This window comes from Podarcis tiliguerta (genome assembly GCF_965153285.1).
Source record: "Podarcis tiliguerta genome assembly, chromosome: 10".
Lineage (NCBI taxonomy): Eukaryota > Metazoa > Chordata > Lepidosauria > Squamata > Lacertidae > Podarcis > Podarcis tiliguerta.
Window position 1 is genome coordinate 49,827,483 of NC_139543.1, and position 21,031 is coordinate 49,848,513.

At 44.0% G+C, this 21,031-nt stretch overlaps 1 long non-coding RNA gene across 1 annotated transcript in view; it reads right to left on the bottom strand.

Moving 5' to 3' along the window:
* Positions 1-9,298, bottom strand: part of LOC310658393 — an 84,071-nt gene extending 74,773 nt beyond the window's left edge. Inside the window, exon 1 of the long non-coding RNA XR_014502301.1 lies at positions 8,921-9,298. This is a non-coding gene — a long non-coding RNA (uncharacterized lncRNA). The remainder of the gene's footprint in view (positions 1-8,920) is intronic.
* Positions 9,299-21,031: the final 11,733 nt, after the last annotated feature.

The window sequence follows — 21,031 nt, forward strand, 5'->3', positions numbered from 1 at the left end:
AGGTCTGTTCGAAAAATGGGCAAAAGTTTCCAGGCCATATCTCAAGCCAGGATTCCACCCTAACTCCAAGAAAATAATCTCCTCTTATTTCCCCTTTCAGAATTCAAACTAGAAGGTCTTGTGCAGAAGCACTCAGGTGGCGTTAAAACAAAGGAGCACATTTTTATTATAAAAAGCAAGTTAGGTCTTGTTCACTTTTCTTTACTTTATACCCTGCCTTTTCCCCCAAAGGAGCCCAGGGTGGCAAATGACAAATGGTAAAGCAAACACAAAAAGCATGTGGAAAACAATCCAAACAACATGCATGCTAGGAAAGATCTCTATCTGAAAGGCTTGGTGGAAGAGGAAGGTCTTTAGTTGGCACCAAAAAGAAAATGGCGGGCTTAGCCACACCTCCACTTGCCCCGACACTTTTCTCCAAGAAAAGCTGTGGTTTAGCAAATGGCAATTCTGCAGGTCACTGTCCACTCTGGTTTAGTGCTAAAGAGCAGGTTTTCTGGGGAAAGCTTTGCCTAGAAAGTGCAGAATAAGTGGGAAACTGCTGCAACCTGTGCTTCCTTGGCATGCAGATGTGTGGATGAGCCAAGAGACAGTGCCTGTCTAATATTTAACAAGAGGGAATCCCAAAGGGTAGGTGTCACAACACTAAAGGTCTGGTTTCTGGAGGTCCCTCACCTGCAGAGCTCAGTGATCAACTGGCTATATAAGGGGTGATAAAAATAAATAAATCCAGTTCAATTCTCATCTTTCCTAATCTTTGGGCACTTGTGCTGGGGATGATGGGAGTTGAGAGTTCAACATCTGAAGAGCAATATGTTGGCTACTCCTGCTCTACTCCTTTGTCTCATGGTCCTCAGCAGGAGCTGTTGCCTAGCAACAAGACAAAATCTTTACAACAATTTAAAAATAAGCCAAAACAATGGTTTAAGACTATTGTTGTCATGATTTCTTTAGCTGCACACTGCTCGTTCTTAGCTAAAGGCATCTTGCAAACATTCATAAAGCATCATTAGATGTCCCCGCAAAATATTGTGGCCTATGGTAGTCATAGCAACAAAGCTCCATGCTAGCCTTTCCCAACTTGGTGCTCTCCAACTGTTTAGGACTATCACTCCGAGCAGCACTAGCCATCATGGCCAATGGTCAGGGGTGATGATAGCTGTGGCCCATAACAACTGGGGGGCATTATTTGATGGCTGCAGCAACCTGGCATATGTGAAGGTACCCAAGTATCACTTCAACACAATGGTTTTCAGTGGACTAGTAGTGCATCAAGAACAGCAATCATGTATTATGTGTGGACTAGGTCTCCATCAATGGAAACTCATCCCAGTTATGGACTATGCAACCATTTCCCTTGCGTACTGTAGAGCAGGGAGGCTGACATGCAGCTTGGGCATAGGGTCTGATGGACTGAATGGCTGTGAGTTCATGGCTGAATGCTTTCACTGCTAATCTACCATCTTGGTTTGGTTTTCTTGGATTTTGACAAATGTTTATGACAGTTTCTTTGCATCTTCTCAAGATGTCCTGAAATCCACGGCCATGCTGCTTTTCATCTTTTGCTCCCTTGCATTTTAAGAATGCGTAACATCAAACTTCTGTCTTGATCTGGTCCAATTAATCCCTAAAGGCAATTAAGGTGAAACTTCCATGTTGCAAGAACTAACCAGTGTTTTGAATTGGAAACAGCCCTAAAAGCTTTGGAAGTATGTGGTTTTCCATTTCTCTTTTGAGGCTCTTTAATTGATTGGATACTCCTTGGAGCTTTATCAGAACTCCTTTCACTTGAATTTTAAAATGAGCATTTTCCAGAAGATCATTTTTAGTGCTCACTAAGGGCAGTACTACAACTTGCCTTGACAATTGTGGAATATTGACCAGGTGTTGCTGATTGTGCAGAGGACGGTCTTCACTTTTATGGGCTTTCTGGTCCAAATCCAGTTTAAAGAACTGGTTCGATTCCAATTAGCTCCGTTGGTAGAGCATGAGACTGTTAATCACAGGGTCATGGGTTCGAGCCCAACATCGGGTGAAAGATTTCTGCATTGCAGGGAATTGGACTAGATGATCCTTGTGGTCCCTTCCAACTCTACACAACTCTACGATTCTATTATTCTAACCTTAAGAAAGAGAGTAGCAAGTTGTCCATCAGCACACATGTGTGATGCCACACATGCAACGATCGCATCATCAGGAGGAGGCCTCCATGACCATGTCCAGACTGAGGAGGGAAGGAAGGTGGCGTGTCTCTGAGGAGGAGACAGCTGAGCAGTAGTAAGGGAGATGCAGGCATGTGTGGGGCAGTAGCAGCACCTTCTCTCCTCAGGCCCAGCCCCCTGCCAACAAATACTATGGGTGTTCAAAGTTATCTCGGCCCAATAGAATTGGCACACCTGCCCTGAGCTATCATTCCCAGGGTTTCTTGGGGAAAGAGAATTACCTGTTTGTGGTGAAAATATGCCCCTGGAAATACACTCCTCCACTGAAATCTGCTCTCAACCCTATAAACAGTGAAAGGAACAACAAGAAGAGAAAGTTGGAGGCAGTTGAAGAGGATTAGGCTGGACTGGAAAAGCTCATCAGAATACACACGGTCCCTGAAGCTACCATCAAGTTGTGAAGGCTCCAGCCAGCCTTCTGATGCATGGAGTAGTCTGCATAGTAAAGAAATAGCTATTACGCTGGAATCAATTTGAGCTCTATGGGGAAACTATAAAAACCCGGAGCCAAATTTGGCTTTTGGATGCATAAACAGTGCTTCCATTGATTTCAACAAAAGCCACACACATGCTTCTGAAGGGAGGACATGGGACCCTGAGCCTTTAATCCACGGCTGCTACTGCACTCAGTTGATCCATGAGGTAAATAAGGTTCCAGAACAGCAGTAACTTAGAAGAGTTTTTGGACCATTGACCATAAGTGCTCTGACTGAAGGGTGTTTTTCCCTACTAACAAAACAAGACCAATTTTGCTTGGGTTACAGAAAGGCATAAATAGCCCATCGTTAAAAACTTCCAGTCTACCATATATTTTTTTTAAAAAAAACATCCAAAGGCCACTCTGGAAAACTACTTAAAATGAACCAAATCCTTTTTCCAGAGCAAGGGGCAAGATTTGCCAAGGAAAAACAATTAGGAAAGCTTTTTCTTTCTTTCTTAGCACCTATGATTCTGTAACCAGCGTGATTTCTCCACCGGCATTCCAGAACTTTTAGTGCTGTATCATGTAACCTTCGGCCAGGTAGGCTCCCCATCAAGGATGGCTGGGGCTGCTCTTTGAACATCGAAGTGTGTGACATCTGTTTGCATCTTTGCACAGCAGCAGGCAGGCAAATGATTCAACGAGGGAAGATTGTTTGCTGGCACAACATAGTAAAGCAAAGATTTATTTGCTGCCATGAAAAAGAAATACACATCGTACATTGCTGGGGAGTGAAAGGGCTGTTTGAAGATGCACGCTGGTGCCTCTTTATGCACATTCCCCGTACGGCTTGAGATAACAACAGCACATGCAATATGAGATTTCCCAGGGCTTGTTGCACCTGGAACCCTACTGGAGAAGCATTGCAGGTATGAGGGAGAAAAGATCTTCCACCCTGAATATCAGCAATATGTTTATTCCTATTGTTGTATGTCTCTGAGAAGTCAGAGACTCCGGGGTTCCAGCACTTACCCAGGGTTCCATTTCCTTGGAATGATGGTCTGGATATGTGCTTTTATTTACACTTGAGCATAGGAAGGAATGGCTCACATCATTAACACTCCACAGATCTTTTTTTAAAAAAAATAATATTTATTAGATGTTTTATAGTTATAAAAAGAAAAAAGGTAGAGAAAAACAATACACAAATTCATCAGACAATACATCAAAAATAAAAAAGATACAATACAACAATACAACAAGAAAAAACAAAAACATTTAAACACACATCCAAGTTTCATATCTCTATCTTTCATTTGCTTGTTTCCTCGACTTCCTCGCACCTCCCTTTTTTGTATTCTAGTTCAAATTAGCTGGTTCAACAAATCCTTTCCCTCTTCTTCAATTTTTGTTCTATAATTTATCCTAACACAATTTAACTTTAAATTTTCCACTTTAGCGCATTAACAATTAATATTCATATAGTTCTTAATAACACTTCTGCTAAAATCATATAACTTCATTCCAATATTCTTCTAACATTCATTAATTTTGCAATATTTCTGTAAATATACTTTAAATTTGGGGAAAAGATTGGAACACTCCACAGATCTTGCCTCCCCATTAGGTTCTGTGGGAGATCCCCAAATCATAGTTTTGCATCCAGCATAGAGCAAAATAAGCCTCTGTGCTTCCATCTTCTGGCCTAAACTCGCACACAGACAGCCCCACTTGGCCTGTTCTTACTCCTAGGATGATGTAGAATCCTGCCAGGTAAGGTAGCAAAAAGGCCCACCCAGGACTCACCCTTTGGACATGTAAATGGTGGTGCTGAACTGGCCAGATGAAGCCATTACCTTAACAGAGGAACTCATCTAACAGGTTCAACAGGTTTCCTCTTATAGATTCTAACCTCACACACACAAGGACCACAGGTTTGGAAGGGATTGATGGGTATCCTCCACACTGACTCTCCAAACTGTAACCTTCCTAAAAGCCCACAAGCTGGGCCTGAAAGCAGCAGCACTCTCCCAATTTGTATCTGGTGGGAAGACTGCTTTTTGCTGTGCCAATAGCTAACAGAAAAATAGGAAGTTCAAGGAGGAGCTGTGATGTGGATTCCTCCTCTCATGCGACCAGGGATGTCAGCCCCAGTGGGTTGGTGGCTGAAGATAGACTTGAACCAGGAAGCTGGCCTTCCATATCTTTAACCCCTGCAGTGCCCCAACTATGATAGCTCTCCTTGCTCAGGATTGCTGTGTCATTTGATCTTTCAATTGACCTTTCATTCTTTTCATTTTTCAAGTCCAGACCGAAGCATGGGTGAAGCCTCACTTCCTTTGCTGACATCCCATGCAAGTGCGGCTGATAACCATAGGAGGGACAGGGGGGCAGGCTCCCCCCCAAAAAAGAAGGAGCTTGTTCTTCCACTCCCACCCCCCAAATTCTGAACTCTTGTCATTAACACACACTGTTATTTCTCTTTGACCCTTCTGTGGCCCCTGCCCAGATTTCCCCCCTGGGGCTACCACTGCTGATAATTCATTTATTTATTATTATCGCAAACAGGTTCGGGGTAATGGATGGTTCAAGTGCTTTGGTGAGGATGGCTGAAAAGGTTGCCTGTCTTCAACTGATAGCGCAGGGTTGTGTGCAGAAGCAATTGCTGGGAAGGAAGCGAAGAGCTAAAATAAACACCACAAACCATCTGATGAAAGGTGGCGTTTCTCTCTTATCAGAACCATTAAAATTCCAGTCCAGAGAAGAAGAAGAAGAAGAAGAAGAAGAAGAAGAAGAAGAAGAAGAAGAAGAAAGAACAACAGGAGGGGCCTAGAAACCCTTGGAATCTGCAGTCATCATCTAGGACAGCAAACAGCTTGTGCTCTGTTCATTTTGCTTGCAGCAGCTTGTTATTCTCTAAGATAGGGCAGGAGATTACGAAGACTTTTTCCCCTCATGTGGCAATGGTAGCTTGGAGCAAGTTTAGGTATGAAGAGGAAGTCTGCTGTGTATTGTGCGTAGGTCTGGAGAAACGGTTTTGACTGAGGGATAGTGGCTGTTTATTGGCATCCGTCTGTCTTGAGAGACAATGGAGTGTGCCTCTGTCAAACCACTGGGTTAGCAACACTCAAGTGACCTTCCCGGGGCACAAGCTTGGGCAGTGTGTATGGAAGTCCTGGACTGCCCTGACAACAAAACTCCCCTCTTGGCCTCACTGATGTGGTCCAAAGGAAAGCAGAGCAATACATTTGGCACCAGCTTGACTGCAGGAGTTGCTGGAAGGAGGCGTTCGAGGCACCATTCAACTGTATTAGAGACTCTACTCCAGATTTGTCTAGGGTGTACTCCATAGCCTTTTCTTCTCCCAAAGATATCCTGCAGAGCAGTGGAGGTTTAGGATCAGATTTTTCCTTTTCCTAGATGGGCTCCCTTCCCATGTTGACGAGCCTCATCTGCCCCTCACTTCCTTCCATAGCACATGCAGAAACTGCCTTCTTGACTGTTGGAGCCATTATTGGTCTGGTCTTCTCAGTCCACTGGAGCCTGTCTTCGCATGCACAGTATGGGGTGATTATTTGAATCAGAGGAGAGGTGCCCCTTCTTGAACAGAGTTTGCCTCTTTCCTCTGCTGCTCTCTGCCTTTCTTGCTACGCTAGTCTCTCTACCTTGCCCACAGGTAAGTAGAGCAAACCAGCAAAAAGCCTTACATTGGGAAAGGGGAAAGTGGTAGCAGAGCAGAGCCCTAAAAAGAGGGGTGGGGAAGCTGTGGCCCTCCAGGTGTTGTGGGGACTAAAACTCCTATCATTCCCATGCTGGTTTGGGCTGATGGGAGTTGGAATCCAGCAACGTCTGAAGAGCCACCAGTCCCCCACCCCTACAGTAGAAGGAAAGTTTCAAAGAACGACATACACATCACCTCTGCCGTGCTTTTTAAAAGAAAGTTTCACTGGTGGGCACTGTATGCCTTTAAGCATGCAGAAAGGCACTTTTAAAATGTTCTAAAAATGCAAAATACATAAGAATGCAACAAATGTATTTTAACATTAAATATGAGCAGAATAAATTTAGTGCTTACATTAACATTGACCTCCATCAGTTCTTGCTGATGGAATTCTCCCATTCTCTGAGTACTTTTTTGCTCCCTCTATATTCTCACCAGAGATTACAGGCAGCTTGCACATATTTCACCTATTCTTAATAGTTTCAAATAATTGCAATTCTGGGATTAATATTATCTTTAATGTTAATATATGACACTCTTTTCTCTGGCTGTTTCTTTTAGGAGGGCTAGGTTTACTTTTTAAGAAAATGAAAGCTCAGAGTCTGGGATCCCTGTCTGGGAGCGCCAATCCATCCTGATTTGTTTATATGGAAGTTACATGACTTTCTGACAATTGATTGTTATCTCACACTTTCACACATCTCCCCATCACTTTCCTTACTGCCAAAGGCTGGTTGATGTTGTTTTCACCAGCGCACCAGAACACTTTATTAGCACAGACCTGCTTGCTGGTATGCAACTGAATTCCTCCCACCAAATAGTAACAGTCTGGAAGTGACCGGGGGGGGGGGATCCTGCTTCAGGTACCTGTGCAATGAACTACACACACTGCTGGGGTTGTAAGTAAGGCATAAGTCTAAAGCATCCCCACCCTGGTCCATCTCAGACTTCAGAAACTTGTTGGAGGAACTGGACATGGAAGAAGGGGTTGATTTCCTTCATGAGTGCAAATCACTGAATGTATGAGATAAGCCAACAGGTGCAAAGTCAGCCAAGCCAGTTGCTAGGGCAACAGCCCAGTGCCATCTATATGTGTTTAATACACATCAGCTTATTGTGCTGGGGTCTGGGTCTGTGTATTTGGCATCAGTCAGTGAGTCTGTCTGTCCATGAGTCAGTCTGTGTTACATCTTGAATTGCTGGGGCAACAGGAATGCTTTGTGTTTTGTATATATGAGGCTTGACAACCATATGTCAGGAGTGCTCTGATGGTGTTTCCTGCTTGGCAGGGGGTTGGACTCGATGGCCCTTGTGGTCTCTTCCAACTCTATGATTCTATGATTCTATGATATCTGTAGCTGCAAAGCCTACAAACTGTGTGCATATATGAACATCTGGAACTGCATTACTGAAGCCTAATCTTCTACAGCAGTAAACTATTTTGGACCCTAAACTGCCTTTGTGTGGTGACTGGAACTTGGGGCAACTTCTGCTGTGTGGGTATCTCGCCTTAGATTCCCAACAAGACTGGGCACTGGTCATGTCCCTTACAACTCCTTCAATCAATAAATGTGTCACTATGTCTTGCTGTCTGCAATCCATTTGTGTGGTTTTGTGTTTGTTTTTACTCTCAAATAGTTGTGGTTCCCAAAACCTGTATATCAAGGATAATATAAGGTAGGTCCAGAGAGAGAGAGTGGCAGGAGGCAGCAGGGACACACACACACACACACACACACACACACACCATTCATATGGCTTTTGTTTATTCAAGAGCCAGGAGAAACACGTCTTAATGGGTCGCAGATGTTAAAGGGGAGATATCTCTAGACATAAAGAATGCCCTGTGCAAATTTTATTGGGTTAGATGGTAAATCCATTTTGGTACATTTGCAAATGGGGCAGCTACTTAGTTAGATGTAACACCCAAGTCCCCAAGAGGCGCATGATCTGAATGGGATGCATAATTTAAAAGCAACATGACTTTCAGGAAGGCAGGGGAGGTGCTCCGCTTTGCACATCTCATATACCCTGAAAGATAGCAGGAAGACGGATCCAGCACAGGTCCAGCCTTGCCTTGAGGACAGTAAGCCCCTTCAGGCTTCTTTCTTAGCAGGATGATGTCACCACGGCTAAGTCTAAACCTGACTGAAATTGCTGGAGATGAATGATAGCCATAATCATAAAGAGTTAGCAGTTAATTCGAACCAGTGGAATATGCACTTAGAGAGGCAAGGCACTTACGCAGCACAAAGATTCTTGCATTGCAGAGGAGAGTTTATGAGCAGCTGGTTGATAATAGCTTTTTGCAAAAATAAACACTCTCTAAATGCACAACCAGACTGAAAGGGGGGGGGGGAGCTCTTTGAATCTGAGGACTGGGAAATACATTATAGGTACAAAGCATTTATCACAAGGTAAATTTGTTTTACTCTTGGGTAGCTGCCATATGTCCCCCAGGTTACTCTAAAGGAAAACGGCAGATACCTCCTGGATGATTATTACTTATCCCTGACAATCCCTGTTTGTCACTTATCCCGGTACCTTTTTAATCACTGTCTTTAGCCTTGCTGCTGCTGTCCAGAGTGGTGTTTTTCCAATCCTCCTACTCTCTGGGAAGCCTCTCCACATTGGTTTATGAGGAGCCACCTCATAAGAATGTCAGCGCCTCGCAAAGGATTCTGACACATTTTCTACAGCAAATGTTCTGTGGGCCTTGATGTTGACCCTCATCCCGCGAGGCTATACATTGCAGGGGAAGGTTCATAATGGCAACGAAGATGTCATTCAGGCAACATATCTGCCATTGCAAAAGAAACCACTTATTTGCTTCCAAGAAAGCCCAGAGTCCTGAGAATATAAATTGAAGCCATCTGGCTATAGGCAAATGTTAGTTATCCCATGGTGTAGCTACCAAGGGACAAAGTTCAATCTGTGAAGCAGAGCTGAGTTCCAACCGTTTTCATTTCTCTGCCATGTCAGAAAACTTCTTCAGAAATGGGAGTGGAAATTGCCACAATCTGCATGTTTGTCTGACGTCAGGAACAGAAATCACTCAAACTAATATGAGTGGCATTCACTACTGCTCGTTTCCCCCCCTCCTTACTCCATAAACATTATATTTTACTGAAATGAATGGAAGCATACAAGAGCACAGTGGTGGACAGAATAGCTTTTCGTAAAGTTGACCAACTAGTAAAATGACTCTTTCTGATAAAACATTATTGCATATAATTTGTATTGTCTCTATGGTTTTACAGGTTGCCTAGATGAGAATGGGATGCAGCTCAGACAAGACAAAATGGATAAAACGGGACACCACCCTTTTCATTTCAACAGCTCTTTCCCATGATACATATTATTTCCCACATCTTAAAATGACTGCCTCCTTAATCATCCCACCCCATCTCTAGAGCAAATGATTAATGTAGTTCTGGAAAGGCACCAGACTGTGTCAATATGGATAATCAATATCAAAGCAAATGGAGTTGAAAAACACCCTGCCCAATACCTTATCTTGCAAAACCTTGTTGCTGTTACATTTCTCTGGCACCTTAGCCTGCACCATCCCTGAACATCCTGGGGTGCCCTCTCAGAGGTTATCATGCCTGCACTTGCCCAGAGCCTCATAAATGAAGCTTGTGAGGCCATTTACATTCCAGGACTCTAGTTTCTTGAAATGCACTGGAGTGATAATGCCACCAGTGGAGTCTCTTGAGGAGTTGTGCGCACATAAGGAGGCTTGTTTGCTCGCTGTGTTTGCCATGATCTAAGTTATAGCCCCAGTTCATAGGTTACCACTGGTTCTTCATGCGCTGGAGGAACAACAACTCCCTATGCAGGCACTATAACAATGCAGATGCTATAACACAGGGTCAGCAAACTTTTTCAGCAGGGGGTCGGTCCACTGTCCCTCAGACCTTGTGGGGGGCTGGACTATATTTTTTTGGGGGGGATGAACGAATTCCTATGCCCCACAAATAACCCAGAGATGCATTTTTAATAAAAGGACACATTCTACTCATATAAAAACATGCAGATTCCCAGACCGTCCATGGGCTGGATTTAGAAGGCGATTGGGCCAGATCCGGCCCCTGGGCCTTAGTTTGCCTATCCATGCTATAACATGATGAACCAGGTAATGTTCTGAGTGAGCTTTTAGTGAATTCCCCACTCCCATGTCCTACCCCCAGCAATTTTAGCCAAATCATGGCCCCTGTAAAACAGTAGTGGAGCCATTACAACATGTAAGGGGGTCAGTCTCCCACTCTGGCTCCATTGTTAATTCCAGCACTAGGATCAGGCATGCAGAAGGAGTCTTGTATAGATAAAGAAGGAATTTGATTGAGTTTGCATTTAAAGCTGAATTGACTAAATTCACACTAACAATATGCAAACAGTGGAATGACTATCCTTTGAAATTTGCACTTCTCAGAATTTTGCAATTCAGCTCTTCAGTCAAGTAATGGGCTCCAAAATGCATACACTAGGGTCAGTTGTGCATTAAAAAAAATGCACGTGTTTGTGAAAATAACACAGAGATATGTATTATAGTTGGGGAAACTCACTCACAAAAATGTGTATTGCTAGGCAAAATTACACACACACACAAATTTGCACGGATTTTCACGAGGACTTGTTTTTCATAAACCGTTGTGGAAATGTGGAGAAATGAATTTAAGATTGGGGAAATGGGAAACTGAGATTGACAGATTCACCACTTCCTAGAGCAGGCACGCCCAAACTTGGCCCTCCAGATGTTTTGGGACTACAATTCCCATCATCCCTGACCACTGGTCCTGTTAGCCAGGGATGATGGGAGTTGTAGTCCCAAAACATCTGGAGGGCCGAGTTTGGGGATGCCTGTCCTAGAGGCTTGCCTGGGTGAGCAGAGGGAAAAACTTTCAGGGATAATGACTCCTGACTTCCTTGGGTACCTCAGTACCAGAGAATCTGTTTTATATGCAGAAGGTCTCAGATTCAATCACTGGCATCTCCAGGTCTGGCGGGGGGGGCGGGGGGGAGAAATCCCACCTGAAATCCTGGAAAGCTGCTGCCAGTTTTAGCACACAATCCGGAGCTAGATGGACCAGTGGTCTAACTCAGTCTAAGGCGGCTTCCTATGTTCCTTGTCCCAGATTTTTCTTATGGCAGGCGCTGCTTGCGATGTATAGCAGTAAAAACAAAACAGAGGTCACATTTCCTCCTGCAGGGCTGGCCAGATAAACATTTTGCTGTCAGTGCTCAAGTGGCAAATGGTTCCCCATTCCAAGTCCAGGGACATGATATCCAAGACCAGCCCAGTTATTTTGTCGCCCAAGGCAGAATATTCCACAAGCACCTCTCCCTGTCTGTAATAACACAATGATAATAAATAACTAACACTTTGCAGCTTTTTCATGACTTTCAAAAGGAGTTGTCTCAGGGTGGGTGCTTCTCTCTGCTTAATGATAGGGCCGGCCCCTTGTCCCCCTGCATCAGGTGAAAATATGCAAGGGGGAAACAGGAGTTTTAGATGAAAACATTTGCCCACAAAGGAGGAAATTAGAGATATGAGAGGTTCTGGTTTGGTTCACGGCCTTTCTTGAGGGTGGCTGGTTTGAATCAGCCCCAGAACAAAGCCCTTACGTACTATATGGATATCTCTCAGCAACAGAATCTAGCTTGATGAAGGCAACCCCAGAGGGCTGGGAGTGGCTCTCTTTTTTCCGAGGCAATATTTCAAACCTAGTATTTGTCTCTGTACGGATTGGAAACTGTTGCCAAAAGGAAAGAGGAAAAGGGTGGTGATTTTATTTTAAGTTTCCTGTACCTCAATCACTGTCAAAGATGGGGGCTTTGGAGAGGTGGCGTTCCTCCAATAGGGCAACTACAAAGAATAACTTTAATATTTTATTGCTTGCACCAGGAATAGAGAGCATTAAAAAAAGAAAAGAAACATACCATTGTCGGGGAATGAAAGGGGCGGGGGGGGGGGGAAGAGAGATGAATTTATTGAAATGCCATTATTAAATTGTAGTTCTTGGAACAGGAGTATAAATCTGCAGCTAGGGAGGAAGAGGGAGGAAGACAAAAAGCCACTTCCTTCTCACACATCATTAAACTGAGGGCTTAAGGAAAGAACAACTGAAAAGGAACAAGGGCTATTATGTAGCTTCAAAGAGGATCTCCTGTCATTGGCTGGAAATGGGGATATGGAATACCTTGCAGATTGATTCATTGCCCTGAACGCCACAAAATTGCTGGCGGGTTCAGGCCTAGAGCAGTCTATGGCTTTTCTTGCTAAGTGAATTAAACCACACCTCGTGGGTGCCTGGGCGTGTCAGCATGACCACCGCCATCCAGCATCCATTAAGCTGGGCACCAGAGGGTCGTGTCCTGGTCTGATGCTGGATCCCATGGGCAAGGCGGGTCAGGAGTTGCAGGACCACAGACAGCTCCCAGTGAGCAACTTGCTCCAATAAAAGTTGAGAGCAGACTAAACCTTTGAAGCCTCTGCCCCCTAGACTACTTCTCCCAGGCTGAGCCACTTTGTTGCTCGCTTTCAACTCTGAAACAGACAACATTCTGGCCTGAGAATGTCCCTTCTGTTCCCTAGCCTCCCACTTGGTGCGTTCTCTGTGCCACTGGACCGGTGAGGTTCTGTGGGAGGTATTTGATACCTTGGGCTCAAGAGAAGGTGTTTGCGAGGGCCTGGGTTTTGTCCCTACAGATGTGGGAGGTTCTTCTGGAAGTCCTGATCTCCAGCAGCAGGCTGAGAGCCCTGAACCTTGCCTGTCTCCTGAGCTGGAGACTCTACAGCATGCCTGTTTGTAGAGCTGAAGAAGAACATTAGCCCAGCAGCTAATGATTCCAACTTAGCTATCAAAATGGTTCCATTGCATCAACTCTTGCTTGCTCCTATGTCACCACATGCTGCCCTCAGCCATGGACTTGGGTTGTTTTTTTCCTGGGAGGAAGATGGGTGGCACTTTTCAGCTACACTTTTCTTTTTGCTCCCCTTGAAGGGGTCAAGTCAACCTCTTTGTGACTTAGTCATCAATGGGATATTGGCTAGAAGTTCCTTCCCCACCACCCACATGGTGGCTGGGTTCCCTCTCAGCCTCCTTCTTGCCTTTTGAAATCTTTAAATGTAGGATTCTCCCAATCACTACCACATTCTAGCAGCGTATGACAGTGGTGAACCTTGCATGCTATTTGTCTGCTACGTCTCGGCGTCTTTGCACCTTCCACCTTGCTCTTTAATATACTTATCATTTAATTTGGAAGGCCTGCTTGGGGATTGGTGACTACATAAGCCAAAGAGATTTGCACCTTCCTTTTCACTTCACGCTACTGCAAGAGAGTGAAACCAGGGATCTTACCAAGTTGCATCACCCAGCAGAGGCTGGAAAGGGAGGACAGATCACCCTTCTGAAAATGTATGTCTACCAACATTTTGCATAAAAGACTCTAGCAGTCACTGCCATATAGTTAGCAAATTCACCATGCTATATTTATATTAATCTGTATGACAAAATACACATATATAAAGGATCAGACATAATCAAGCATCCTAGAATTTCCCCCCACTGATGTTCTTTTAATCTTCCTCCAATACCGTCCCTTTTATTTAATGAAAAACCTGGCCAGATACTATAGCGATCTCCTTGTTCATTTTTACATTTCCTACACTTCGGGCAACAAGCAATACTTATTTGATATGAATACATCTTGTCATCATTTTAAAGCTATTCTTTTAAATCTTCATAGTCATGGAAAAGTTAAAGCCTAGCGACCATAGATATTCCCAAACCGGCATTTTAATATTAGCCAAATTCTTGACCCCAGTGAGTCATAAATTCCTTGACCTGTTCCATTTCACATTCAGACTGTAAATGCAGCTTGTACATTTTGGGCAATAAATGTTTATTAATCATTATTATTGTCCTTTCAAATTCTGTTGTTTTCCATAACCCAAACTTAATTATGCTTTCAAAAGATCTGAATTGTAAGCATTTTAGCAAAAGATCATTAATTCCACTCTATTTATCTTTTAATTCAGCATATGATAAAACTTTTTCATTTATTGCAATATATTCATATCTAGAGGCCTCATATTTCTTCCATAAATCAAATGGTAGCATTTCTCAACATTAAAGTCTGGATCATGAATAACCAACACTATTGGCAATTTGACAGGACTAATCTTTTTTCTTTTTTTTTTTTTAACTTATCCCAATTTCTCCAAAGATTGTAAATTAAACTGGCTGGCTTCTTTAAAGTTCTTGTCATCTTAGATTTGCATTTGTCCATAACAGCATATGTAAAGGTATTTTCATAAGTGCCTCTTCGTACTGATATTGAAACATATGAGTTTTCTATCTAATCCGGAAGCCAATTTATACAATGTGCAAAATAATACACTTCTACATTAGGAGTGGCTTTCTCATCTGTTCTCATATTGCAGAATACTTTGACTCAAGGATGGTCTCAGGGACTACAATTTCAATCATCTATGACCATTGGTCATGCTGATTGGGGCTGATGGGAGTCGGAGTCCAACAGATCCAGAGGCCATAGTAAGGCATAGATGTAATATATAAGGAGAACAGTGCTGGCCCTATCATGAGCCATGCTGAGTCACAGTGGACTGGGATGATGGAGGATTGTGGGCCATCCACAGGACCGCACACCACCATAACTGCTGCTGTCTTCCTGGATGGCTTCTGGGCCACGGCTTCTGGGCCCCTGATGACTTCTTCTGCTGCTGCTGCTCACCAGCCCAGCACTTGCTCTTGCTTCTCTCACCGATCTGCCCTGCAAGGCTTCTGTGGGGTCCTCCAGGATGCCCACCACATCTCCTTCCTCAAAGTTGAGCCATTGTGGGTGGGATGGTCCAGCAGAAGAAGAAGAGTTTGGATTGGATATCCCGCTTTATCCCTACCCGAAGGAGTCTCAAAGCGGCTAACATTCTCCTTTCCCTTCCTCCCCCACAACAAACACTCTGTGAGGTGAGTGGGTCTGAGAGACTTCAGAGAAGTGTGACTAGCCCAAGGTCACCCAGCAGCTGCATGTGGAGGAGCGGAGGCGTGAACCCGGTTCACCAGATTACGAGTCTACTGCCCTTAACCACTACACCACACTGGCAACTGTGGTGCTGATGCTTTGCCACAGATTAGTTTAAAGTGACTGGGAAATCAGGGATCTAAAGAGTGCAAGGAGATTATAGAAGTGCAGAAGCCTGTCCGCTTCAGATTGTTGCTCTCCAGTTTGTGGAGGACAGTGAGGATGACAACAAAGGCTAGAGCTTGCATGCTCATCCCCACAGCCTATGCATGTACTGTATACATCGCTGTAGCACCTGAGGAGGGTTTCTGTCTGTGCTCACAGACAAAGAAACAATCTCACCTGTACATGTAACCTTTTTAACACTCGATTGGAAGCCGCCCAGAGTGGCTGGGGAAACTCAACCAGATGGGCGGGGTATAAATAAAATTATTATTATTATTATTATTATTATTATTATTGCCCACACTTCCCTCTTAGAGATCACCAACCTGCTCTCTGCCTCACAGGCTGCAACTTCCTCCTTCCCACCCAGCTTTGCTTTCGGTCTTCCAGATTGCAGACGTTCTATCATCTGGAAGAAAACTCCCAGCCAAAGGAATTTAAATTGCATAAAAGGAAGCAATATCCCCTTGGAATAAGGAGGGGATCCATGTTCCTCTCCTCTCCCCGGCAAGTCTTTCATGTGCTGTATCACCATGCCAGCAAAGTATATTGGCATTTTCTAAAACAAAAACAAGAAATTCCAGCTTTCTGCTTTGAAACAGAATCTTACAGCTGCTCACAAATTCCATGTTTCTCATTCGTCTGAATGTTCCATAAACAGTTCTGGGTCCAAAATTACATTTGAGGTCAGATCTGCCACATTTTATTTGAAAAGGGGAGAGAAAGAGAGACAGAGTGAATGGGGAGAGAAAGAAGGAGCCCTGCAGTTCTTTAAAGTAATTCTAATGACAGGAATCTTATTCAGAGAATAATGCTGGCATCCAGAAAACTCAAAAGCTTTTCATTTTGAAAGCCGCACTTGAAAAACTCTTGCTGAATTTATATAGACTTAGAAATCATACAAGTTGAATGACTTAATGAATTTGGCCTTCACTAATTCCTGATTGTTTTCAGAAACATCTGTTCGGCAAAATGGGAGAGTCACCAGCTGCACCAAATTTCTTGTGAGGGGGCACAGGTGGAACACTGGGCCTATGCGAATGAACAAAAGACATGGGGAACATATGGTTTTAAAAGTTCAAAATGTATATAAAATTTAGGTCTATCAACCCATTTAAGAAATCTTAAGAGTGCGATTCTGTGCATGTTTATGTAGAATTAAGTATTGTCTGTCATGGACTGGTTGGATGCAGAGGACTGGTGGGAGGAACTGGCTGAGGAACCAGCAAGAGAAGAAGGCAAGGAGCCCAGGGAGTGGTGGTGGGACAACAATGAATAGTCAGAGGGAGAAGACTGAGAGGAGGAAGTGTCGGAAGCTGAAGGGGCAGCAGACTGGGAGAGTCTGGGGCAGACTGGAGTCCAGAATCAGAAGTTGTGGTTCGAGGGCCCGACCCCCACGATATGAAATGAACACACAAGGACACGTGATATAAGGTTAATAGGCAAGAAAAGGCCACAACTTTATTGATTACAGCAGTGAGAAGGTATTGGCCTAGGCATTGGATTTCTAAACAAGGGGGGTTTATTCACCAGTAGGTGGAGCCTGTTGATGCTACTCCAACTAAAGGCTCACCCCCTGATGTCACCGAGGGTCGTGCCATGGCCTCCCGCCAAGCAGGCATCGGACAGAATACACGACCGCCAGATTCCTTTAACGGAATATCCAAAAATTGAAGGCATAGGCGATGGCCACACCTAGCTCTTCGACACACCACAACACAATTCCAATGCCTAACCTACCCACCAATACCACAAAAGTTGTGACGATTGCTACGAGGTAGGCAAAAAAACCAAAGAGCCTAATGCCAAATGGAAAAATTCCTACCAGCCCCCCCGGACAACCAGGGCGACCAACCTAAGGTCCATAGCAAGGCCAATGAACTAAGACCCTGAACTAAAAGGGGGAGCGATGAGACGACGAAGGTGAATGAGGCAGAGGAGGGGCTGGTGCCACAGCAAAAGGTTGCTGTAAACGCCCCCTCAGAGGCACCTGATTGGGTACCTGCCGTGGGGGGGGGGGCGTGGGCACCAGCCAGGTGGGCGGAAGAGGCAGGGGGCTCACGCCCCCCTGCGAGAGGCGGAGCTCGGGCTCCCGCCCACAACCACTCCCCTCTCTTCCAGGGAGGAGAGTCTTTGGCGAGTGGGAGGAGGGAGGTCAAGAGGCAGAGATGAGTCCGGCTGCTGAAGAGTCACAGGTGTCTCCCTGTCCTGCTGTGACAAGGGCAGAGGAGAGATTGGCTGCATGCAGGCGCAGTCTCTGATTGCTTAGCAAAAGCCCTGGAGGGGAGGGAATTTAGATGGCAGGGACTTTCAGTCTTGGCAACTGATCCACCAAGTCAGTGCAGATTGTGTTTGAAAGGAATTCATGTTGAAAGGGATTCATTTCCCTCCATATGGAGGGCATAAGAGGTTGTCTCTTGCGTTTTTTTAAAAAAACTTAAAACAAATTAAGAGGTGGCCAAGTGGTATATATCCTTGCATGTGTTTTCCTTTTTTTAAAAAAACACAAAACTTTGTAGTTTCACAACAACTTTTTCAGGGGTTGTTTGTGTCCTCCAAGAGGCCATTATAGGCCGCTAATAGGCCACAGAACATGAGGCTGTCAATAATGCTGCCTCTGAAGACCTCTGGGATTTATTTATTTATTGTTTAAGGCAAAGTAACTTGGGGTTGTTTTTCTTTAAGAAAACACTTAAATGAAGCTTTTAAAAGTTTTTAGTAATAAATAAATAAAATAATTTAAAAACCCCACACTCTTCAGTACCCCGTCGACATCATGTGGGATAGCCATATTTCTTAGCGCCGCATTTCTTTAAAACCTCACCCTCCAAGGGGAAAACCCTCACTGTTCACAGATCATAACACTGTATACTGGACTGGACCATTGACAAACGGCATTTTACTGCAAATATTATCCTGCAAGCATTCTTTGCTGGAAACTTTTACGATAAAAATAAGAATCCAGTTCTTATTCTGGTGAAGGCAGCTGTCACAAACTAGAATAATAGTTTAGCTCTTGCGATGAGGACTGCTGTTCAGTAGGGAATGAACAGAAAGAACTCAACACATTAAATTACTTTAAAACAAAGATTTATCTTCCCTTTCCCAGAAAAGATAGCCCCAAGGGATTTTAAAGCTATAAAACCACATATAGCGTATCACCCAAACAATTCTTTTTGAGGTTGGATAAAAACCCTTGCTACTAATTATTGGTTAGAGGTGGCCTGTAAGTGTTTTTTTTTTTCTTTAAACAAAATGCTGGGCTTCATTAAAATGCCTGAAACAACACTCATGGAATTTGCACTTCTAGACTTGCTCTCCTCTTCTTCTTCTTTGCGTATGTTATCTCTATTGACTTTAATGAGACTACAGTAAAATCTCAGAGAAATTCCAAAGATGTGGCTTTTCCAGGATTTGATTGCGGTGGTGGTGGTGGGGTAAGTCTGAACAGGATTAAGGTCCACCAAAAGAAACTAAGGAACAGTTGGCAGTGTTTAATGTATTTCTTGCAATTATATGTTTGTGCGACAACCACACAGAGTGCAATGAGATTGAGTGTTGGGGGGGGGAGAGGCTCGGTTAATTTCATTGTACACAGGTTGTACATTGACAATAAAGGTATTATTATTATATACCACCTTCCCCCCCAACGGTAGTCATTCTCTCCCAAAACATGGTATACATAGCATTGGCAGGTATACATGAACTCTCTTTGAGTACCATTTACGTAGATGAAAGTTTCCAGTCTCTGCATGTGCTGCAGCTATCTGCTGAAATGCTGTAACTTTTCATATTACAGATAATCTGGGGATTTGGCTGTTTTTTTGTCCCACTTTAGTTGTGCTGCAGTGCAAAAGTGCCCCTTGAGATGGATATAATGCAGTAATATTAGGGAAGCATCACAGAACAGCCAATTAACTGGGTGGATGGTCCAATAAAGGGTGGATGTTGGGTGGATGGTCCAATAAAGGTAAAGGGACCCCTGACCATTAGGTCCAGTCGTGGGCGACTCTGGGGTTGCGGCGCTCATCTCACTTTGTTGGCCAAGGGAGCCGGCGTACAGCTTCCGGGTCATGTGGCCAGCATGACTAAGCCGCTTCTGGCGAACCAAAGCAGTGCACGGAAACGCCGTTTACCTTCCCGCCGGAGCGGTACCTATTTATCTACTTGCACTTTGACATGCTTTCAAACTGCTAGGTTGGTAGGAGCAGAGACTGAGCAACGGGAGCTCACCCCGTCGTGGGGATTCGAACCGCTGACCTTCTGATCAGCAAGTCCTAGGTTCTGTGGTTTAACCCACAGCGCCACCCGCGTCCCTTGGATGGTCCAATAGAAATCCACTATTATTTCATCAATGACTTGTTGCAGAATAGACCCACAAAAAACCCCACCAATCTGCAGGGGCCCTAATAGAATATTGTTGAAAATGGTTTTATTACCTGTTGCAAGGCTCTTTGGTTGCTGCAACCCTGTTCTTCATTGCATCATAACTGCTACGCTGGCCTTCTGACTGGACACAACCTTTGTAAAATGGAGATTGGTTCAAATTGGACTGAAACCCTCCCCCTCCCCCCAAGATCACACACAGAGAGGGGTGGGGATGGAGGGAAGCCAAGAATTGACAGTTTGAATACTATCACTTCCTCTTCAAGAAAACGATAATAGCTCAAATGGGCTTCCTTCCCCATTTTTCTTCCCTTAAATTAATAAAGGGGCTCTTTGGAGTGCAACAGGAAAAGAAATGTGATGAATGTGCTTGATAGGTTATGATGAATAGTGATCTGGGGAGGTTTTAGAGACATGAGACACCCCATAAACACAGAATTAATACCAAAGCGAACATTTTTATAATGTCCATTTTGGCACCCATTCCAGCACATGAGGTTAGTAGCTTTATTTGCCATTTAATTAATGCATTAAAAAAAATAAAATAAAACAAATAGCTCTTTGCAAAACCATAACAATTCAGTGCATGAGTTATGTGGGTTTGAGCTGGCACAGTTAACAAAAACATTCCTAATGCCACTTTATTTCCACTAACTATTTGTATTGTAAACTCAAGCAAAAAGTTTCATGCCAGATTTGAAGTTCATCCTCAGGGCACATGAAACAACAAGGCCAGACATGGACTGTGCTTTAGAATTGTTTAAATGCAACATAATTTGCAGTAATTAAAGGAACGGAGTGATAGGCTTTTAAACGGAGTAATCCAGAATAATTCAGTAGTACATAGTCCCTTCCTACCAACGGTTTGCCAGGTTGTAATTCCAGAAATGGAGGCATTTACAGATGTGGTAAGTTTCTGGAATAAGGAACAGAAGAAGTTGCATGCCTTACACTGTGTCAGACCCCTAGTCCATCTAGCTCAAAATACCGAATGACAGAGTGGATTAACAATCTGTCCCTCTTCACAGGGTCCTCTTAGAACTGTAGCCCTGTGGTGGGAATAGGGGT